The sequence below is a fragment of the Betta splendens genome, chromosome 16 (assembly GCF_900634795.4).
Source record: "Betta splendens chromosome 16, fBetSpl5.4, whole genome shotgun sequence".
Taxonomy (NCBI): domain Eukaryota; kingdom Metazoa; phylum Chordata; class Actinopteri; order Anabantiformes; family Osphronemidae; genus Betta; species Betta splendens.
Window position 1 is genome coordinate 4,223,062 of NC_040896.2, and position 8,720 is coordinate 4,231,781.

An 8,720-nucleotide genomic window follows, 5' to 3' on the forward strand; every position below is an offset into this window, starting at 1 on the left:
TCTTGTGTATGACCTGGACCGTCTGACTCTGCTTGTAGACAAGCGTAGACATACGGCAGGGCGGAAGATCGACCGCTAAGTACGCGATAGAATTCCGGACGCTAGCGGCCGAGGCTGGCTGGGACGCCACAGCATTGGGTGACGTATTCATCCGCGGACTATCACGGCGGGTTAAAGATTGTCTAGCGGCGAGGGATCTACCCAGCGATCTGAATGCGCTGATAGCCCTGGCCATTCAGATCGATCGCAGGCTGGGGAGCACCGTGCGGGAGCATCAACGGGAGGAGAGACTGCGGGAGGACCGCCGGCCCCGCGCTACGAGTCCCAGGATAGGACAACGGGAGTTTGTGGGCCAGCCCAGCCCACGGAACCCGGAAGTAGGTCAGTCGCCGGAGGAGCCGATGCAGATCGGGCACGCACGGCTCACGGATGAGGAGAAGCGGCGTCGACGCTCCCAGAGACTCTGTTTGTACTGTGGTCAGGCGGGGCATTTTGCCTTACACTGCCCACTAAAAGACCAGGCTCATCGCTAGCGCGGAGGGTAGCGATGAGCCGAACGGTACTTGGTAGCGCCTCCGCTCGCTCACTTCCGACAGTTACGTTGACATCCATAAACCGATCCATCCAGCAAGCTGTGCTCATAGATTCAGGAGCCGATGCCAGTCTAATGGACGCTGGGCTGGTGGAACGACTGGGCATCACCACGCTACCTCTGGCTTCACCCGTGGAGACGGCGGCGCTAGACGGACGACGGCTCTGGAGAGTTACCCACCACATGGAACCGGTAATCATGACTTTTTCTGACACTCATACAGAAAGGATAACATTCCTGGTAGTGGAATCCTGTTACCACCCATTGGTACTAGGACATACGTGGCTAAGGTTACATAACCCAACACTAGACTGGCGCAGTGGGGAGGTGAAGCGGTGGGACTCAGACTGTGTTAACACATGCTTCCAGCCTTCAACCTCTCAGCAGGAGCCTGCGGGTGCAGCAGCAGCAGCCGGAGAGCAGATCAAGCAGGCCGATCTGACAGGAGTCCCTGAATGTTACCATGACCTCAGCCTAGTGTTTAGTAAGTCCCGAGCGACATCTCTACCTCCCCACAGGAAGCACGACTGTGCTATCAACCTGCGTCCAGGATCCACTCCACCCAAGGGGAGACTCTACCAGCTCTCGCCCAAGGAGAACCGCGCCATGAAGGAATACCTGGACGCAGCTCTCACGTCAGGAATAATCTGTCCCTCTTCCTCGCCTGCTGGGGCAGGATATTTCTTTGTGGGGAAAAAGGACGGCTCATTGCGGCCTTGCATTGACTATCGTGGCCTCAATGATATCACCATCAGAGACTCATATCCTTTACCTTTGTTGTCCTCTGCCTTTGAGCTATTGGCAGGGGCCACCCGCTTCACCAAGTTGGACCTCCGCAATGCGTACCACCTAGCACGCGTCCAGGAGGGGGACGAGTGGAAGACGGCATTCAACACCCCGAACGGACATTATGAATATCTGGTCATGCCTTTCGGCCTCACCAACGCGCCAGCCGTCTTTCAGGCATTTGTGAATGAGGTATTGGGGCCGATGATTAACAACTTTGTTTTTGTATACCTTGACGATATCCTTGTCTTTTCCCGTTCCGAGGAGGACCATGTAGCACACATCTGCCTAGTCCTCAAGGAGCTACTGGAGCACCGTCTGTTTGTGAAAGCGGAGAAGTGCGAATTCCATGCCGACAGGGTCTCATTCTTAGGGTTTCTCGTGTCCAGGGATAAGATTGAGATGGATCCGGCCAAGACTACCACCCTCCCAGGGGAAAACCGTAGTAATGACGGTGGTAGACCGATTCTCCAAGCTAGCTCAACTTTACCCAAGTTGCCATCGGCCAAAGCTACGGCCTAGGCTATGATGGAACACGTATTCAGGATTCACGGATTCCCGACCGACATTGTGTCTGACCGAGGGCCCCAGTTCGTCTCGCGATTCTGGCGGGAGTTTTGTAGCCTCATTGGGGCAGAGGTTAGTCTATCATCTGGGTACCACCCTGAGTCCAATGGCCAGGCTGAACGGGCCAACCAGCAGCTGGAGGTGGGACTGCGGCTCCTCGCCTCCAGGAACCCAGGTGCTTGGGCCAGTAAATTGGTATGGGTAGAGTTCGCCCATAACACTCTGCCTTGTGCCTCGACCGGATTAACCCCTTTTCAGTGCGCTTACGGATTCCAGCCACCCTTGTTTCCCGCTCTAGAGGAGGAGGTCCTCGTCCCTTCGGCACACGCATTGGTCCGGCGCTGCCGCCTCACATGGTTGCGAGCACGGCGAACCATGCTGCAAACGCAGGATCGGTACAAAAGGGCGGCAGACCGTAAGCGAACTCCTGGTCCGGTGTACAAGGTGGGTGACCAGGTCTGGTTGTCCACCAGGGATCTCCGACTACAGGCACAATCACGTAAGCTAACATCGAAATTCATTGGTCCATACACTATTTCTCGCATCATTAACCCAGTGTCTGTGAGGCTCTCATTGCCCAGAACTATGAAGATCCACTCTACTTTCCACATCAGCCGACTCAAACCCTTCAGGTCGTGTCCCATGGTCCCTCATCACCAGCCACCTCCACCTCCACGGGTCAAAGATGGAGGTCCCGCCTACACGGTCCGAGACCTTCGTGACTGTAGACGCCGGGGACGGGGTTTTCAGTACCTGGTGGACTGGGAGGGATACGGGCCGGACGAACGCTCCTGGGTACTGGCTCGAGACATCCTGGACAAGTCCCTCATCAGGGAGTTCCACGCAGCGCATCCTGAGGCCCCGTCTCCAGACGGGTTGGGGCGACACGACCAGGTTTTCACAGATGAGGAGGAATCCGGATCTGGTCCCTCCTCCTGATGTCCTCCCTCCGCCCACCCTGCTTCGGCGTCTGGCCGGGGGGGGGATTCGGGCCCTACTCCTGCGACCTCCCTCTGCCCGCCCTGAGCGGCCCCGGCGCCGTGGAAGACGCCGTGGGGGGGATTGTCATAGTTCATGCTATTTCCTGTTTTATTTTGTAATACTTCCTGTTTCTCAGTTCAGTTTCCGGATCATTCAGCACACCTGTCAGCAGTTAATTAATCAGCACCGGTATATAGCCTCCACCTCTCACAGACTCCAGTTGCCAGATTGTTAAGTCCAATACTTCTTTCCAGCGTTTAGTATCTTGTCTCCAGTGTATTGATCCTGACTCCCTTGACTACTGAATCCTGCCTGAACCTTGTTTGTTACCTTTGCCTGGATAAGAACCTTGCTTGAACATCTGACCGTGAGTTTGCCCAGCCCTTGTCTGTACCGTCACCGTGATCTTCTGTGTACCGAAACTTGCATGTCTATTGGACCTGAGATTGCCTGCTCCCCGTCTGTCCCTTAATACCGTGCTCTTGTGTATGACCTGGACCGTCTGACTCTGCTTGTAGAAATAAAGCCTGTATTTATCCTCAACCTGCCTTTGTGCTGTGCATCTGGGTCCGACGTCTGCCCAAGCCTGACAATACCTAATTGTAGCTGGTGGACATAGCCTATATGCATGTTGCACAGATTAAAAGAAGTAAAGCAGGTGAGTATCTGAATTTCAACCTTATACATTCACACAAAGGAAAGCATGGTGATAAGTTGAAGTCTCTTTGTTGTTCTTGAGGAATTTCCTGGCAAATCTGTAGATCGGGCATTTAACATCACACAGAAACCTAATAAGAAATCTAATATCAAATGATAACATTTTGTCCACAGAATACAATGGCATCAGTTTTGTGGAAGTTGAAAGTTCTGGTGCATCTGAACCAGAACTTGTGTCAAAGTGAAGAGTTTTCCTTTTATTACTTCACATTCCTGGTTTACGATCCAGATCTCCTGGGCTAGTGGGAGAGTCCATGAAGTGAGTCTTGGTAGAGAAATTATGAGACAAGTCTTGGTTTGGTTACTGATAAGGAGGAGGACCCTGGTGAGATTTAGGTTGTGTCACCTAAAGGTTTCCATGGTCTTTTGATGTGCACTTAGCCATATGTGTGTTGTTTATGTTAAACTCACAGTTCTGTTGTGAGAGGAAACAGTGTCCTGTGGAATAGACAAGAATTCTGTGTATTCTTATCTTCTGGTGAATCGCAGCTTTGTCTTTGTGGAAAGGAGTGAAGTCACATGTGTTAAGTTACCAAGGTCCAGACGTGGATTGCTACAAAAGTACCTTACATGTTCATGAAAAGTATGGTATTTTACAGACTCTTCCTTCTTTTCCTTAGCTGAGAGAAACTTTCTTTGTCTTATTGCATGAAAATTCAACATTTACTATATTTAGTCATGATAGTCATATACAGTGGGATGTGATATCTTAATCACCTTTGTAAATGCTATGTTTGATGTACAATTGTGCTTTTGCTTAATGCATGTTCACTGTACAGAATTCATTTAGTTACTTGCCTTAGGAGGCACATGCAGACATCCGTCAGTGCTGAATGGGCTGATTGCTAACGCCAAACCTATTTCATGCAATGAGACTGCACATAAGCATTACTATTGGGTGTTGCCCTCCATCTGTCTGGATTATTAGCTGTGCATTAACCAGGCAATTTATGTACGAGGGGACTTATTATGATCTGAGCCTCTTACCACAAATTGCCATGCCACATCCCATTTAAAGTGAGCAGCTGGCAGAGTCCCTTCAGAGCACCTGTTCCATAGGCAGACAAAACAGCACTTGATCGCCGCCATTCCATCTTTCAAACAAATAAAGCTGTAATAAAGAACGTTAGACAGAAAAGGGAAGGCTGTGGAAACGATAGGTGACATTTGCTCCTGTAACCTTTCTCGATCTCCTGACTATATAAAGGCATAATGAGAAATACAATTTAAATTTAGGATCAATTTTATCATCTCATCACGGTGTTAGATGCTAGAAATTAAGTTACAGCAATGAAAAAATTGTGTTGGATGTCACATATTTTTTGCTTTTCTTCTTTAAATGCGTTTAGATATACAGTATAGGTTTAATGTGTAGCAAAGGAAATTATTAACGTTCATATAATAATAGGTTTATGGTAACTTTTCTTTTCTCTTTAGGTGCTTTCGTCTTACTGTCTTTTTTCACTTATGACTGCTACTGTTTTGCAAAAGTGTCTTAACTTGTGTCTTTTTTTTCTGCTGTTTTCTATTTTATATCAGTTTTATTCAGAAGCAGCAGTGTCAAATAGCACTTTTATCCTTTCCAGACCTTTATCTGATTCCTGAGACTGCGCTGTGCATGTGGGTCCGTAGCATCGACAAACTTGACACTTGGTGCTTGTGATTGTACCTTCATGTCACCTCAGCAGCCTCATGGATAATACATACAGTATAATATGATGCAGTACTGTGCTGTCACAGATCTGGCTTCGTAGTTTTGCTTACCTACATTTCCTGTTTTATCCTGCTACTTCACTACATGCACTCTAGTTCTGGTTAGCTCTACATTTGGTCATTTGATTCACCACCTGCACTTTGTTAGTAATCAGTCTGTGTACTAAGTTAGACTGGTTTCACACCATCCTCTTCTCCCCAAAGCACCAGAGTCCTGCAGTGCTGTTACCTGATGTGATGTAACCAGATACATTTGTGAACTATTTAAACAGAAGATTCTTCAGAGATCTATCACTTCAAAGAGCCTGGTGGTTAAAGCACACAACTTCCCACCCACAGCTTTTTAAACAAACCCTTTTGGTTAGTTGGTGGTTTAATATAAGAAACCTTTATATCCTAAAGCCATAAACTTAACACTTTCTTTTTAACAAGTTTTATTTACAGCTTTTATAAACATCCAGTTCATTTGACCATTTTCTAAACCAGGTTGTCTGAAAGTTGGGTCACTACATTCTTTTAGAGAAGAAATGTTTCTCAAGGAGCTTCTACATTATATGTCTTTCATGAGGGACGTGGTCTTCACACCTTCTCACAGTCCTTTGTTCAACTGATGAGCCAGTTCTTTACAGGTGTGAAGTGAAGCCTATTGTAAATGGAACATAATGCGTAACTTTACTCAGACTGAAGGTTCCTGCGCTTTTGGTAATGTTTCTACTTAATTTGAAAATTATTGAGCAGTCACAATCAGCCGATTGTGGTGATATTTGGCAGTAAAACGTCACTGAAATGACAGAGAACTGAAAGAATATCAGCTGGCATAACTCTGGTAACACATATATGTATGTAGATCTCTGTATTCTGTGTCCATTCTGTCTGTCTGTATCTGGAAGTCCCACAGGATCTAGGCTCGCTCGTTCTCTACCACCTTGGGAGGTGTTTCCCACTTTGACCTTATTATTCCCGCAGGGTATCTGATCAGTTGTTGGATCAGGAGTTGGTGTTTGGCTCCTCTGGTATCCTTACCAATGCCCTTCTGTGCTTCGCTCATGTATTGGCCCATGTGCCCACTGATCTTAGCTGCGATGATGCCTGACATGAGCTTCCATGTTGTGGAGATACAGGTTATTGGCCAGTAGTTGGATGGGACTGTACCCTTTGAGGGATCCTTCATTATCAGGATCGTTGGCCCTTCGGTTAGCCATTCAGGGTGGGTCCCATCCCTTAGCAGCTGGTTCATTTGTGCTGCCAGGCGCTCATGGGTTGCAGTGAGCTTATTTAGCCAGTAGGCATGGATCATGCTGTCCAGTTTTTCATACCTAACACTCTTTGTTGGATGTCTGCCACTGTGATAGTCACTGGGTTCTGTTCAGGGAGGTTGCTGTGGTCTTCCCTCAGATCCACCAGCCACTGTGCATAACTGTTGTGTGATGCCTCCCTTTCCCATATACCTTTCCAGTACTGTTCAGTTTCCAGCCTTGGGGGGTCTGCTCTGCTGTTATTACCCTGCCATTGAGAGCGAACAGCCGGTTCATTCGTCTGGCTTCGTTATCTCTTATAGCCAAGTACCTCTAGGATCACTGATGCTGAAGCGTATATCAGCTCATTAGTTTCTGTGATTGTTGTGGTAGGGATCGCTCTCAAGGCTGCATTCACATCTTCCATGAGACTTTCTGATAGTACTTCACTTAGCCTTTGTAGTCGGGTTCGGGGTTGCTGTTCAATCTCGCCATGATCTTATCTTTCAGGTCAGTCGCTGCCTTGCTCAGCATATCTGTGCTCATTCTCAATAGGGTTACTTGATTAGTAGCATTCCATTCTTAGCCATTTCTTTCTTGTTCCAGTAGCCCACTTCTTGCCAAGGTGCTCTGGTTCCCCAACACCTGACGCAGACCTTGTTAGACGTCTGAGTCGGTATCTCATGTGGTTCATTGTCTCTCATCATTATGAGGTAGGCGGTAGCTTGAAGGGTCTTGCCCAAAGACCCACACTGGATGCTTATTCGTCCTAATGAGGATTCGAACCAACCAATGTAAGTCGACTTTACTGATTAAGCTATACAGTGTCTCATCTGTTTTCCAAGCTTGGGTCCTCTGCCAGAGACCAGAAAGCTTGAGGGTTCTGCGCAGTATCCTGCTGTTCCTACGGTGGCAGCCGTTTAAAGTGTCTACCCCCCAAGAGTGTGTCCTTTTGGCCTGTAGGCGGCGATTTACTCCCACTTTTTGTCCTAAAACAGCGTAGTTGACCCACGAGATAACATTTTCGTAATATTTAGTCCATGGATCCCCAAGACTACGAACCGCTGGTCGCCTGTGGTGGACAATTATAGTATTTAGTATAGTCATGTACGTAAGTATGTTATGGCAAATTACAGCAGTTTAAACCCAAAAATAAGAAGCTGAATGGTGCGCCCTCCCATTTGCAGCGTTCAATTTGTGGCAGTCAAGCTACTGTAACCCTGATTTCTCGCTGTTGGTACAGGCTACAATTTTCTTTACGTGGTATTCTTCTTTAATGCACCACTCGGCAAGACAGTACGGCACATGTACACTTTTTTCTTTATGCCGCTCTTACCCAACGCGCGTCACCTCTTTTCTGTCCCCCATTAACAAGGGCAGGTACAGAGGCAGCCGGTAAAAGTGTCTGCCCCCACCGTGTTTGGGTTTCAAATCTGCCGCGTCAGTGCCCGGTTTGCACTGCGGGAGGAGTGTGTTACGTCCTTCTGGCCTGTAGGTGGCGATTGACTCCCACTTTTGGTCCTAAAACATCGTAGTTGCTTACGTCATATAGCCTCTTGTAGAACAACCAATGATCAGGTCTTGGGTGGCCTAGTGGTTAACATGCATGGCTACAAAATGTTTTTGTCCGGGGTTCGAGTCTGAGTTGAAGCAGTTTTTTAATTTAAATTATTGGAAAAACAGCGTCTCATCATCATCATGTGATCACGAGATGACAACGTTGTATTACTTAGTGCATGGATCGCCAAGACCATGAACCGCTGGTCGCGTTATAGTATGAAGTTATGAACGTAAGTAAATTATGGCAAATTATGGCAGTTTAAAACCGAAAATAAGAAGCTGAACGGTGCGCCCTCCCGCGTGCAGCGTTCGATTTGTGGCAGACAAGCTTCTGTAACCCTGATTCTCGCTGTTGGTACGGGCTACAATTTTCTTTATGTAGTATTCTTCTTTAATGCACCACACGGCAAAACAGTACCGCGCATGTACACTTTTTTCTTTATGCCGCTCTCATCCAATGCGCGTCACATTTTCCTGTCCCCTGTCAACAAGGACAGGTAGGAACTAATGTTAATGACAAACAAAATCACAGTAGATGAAATGTCGCGTTTCCCAAACATAAAATAAAA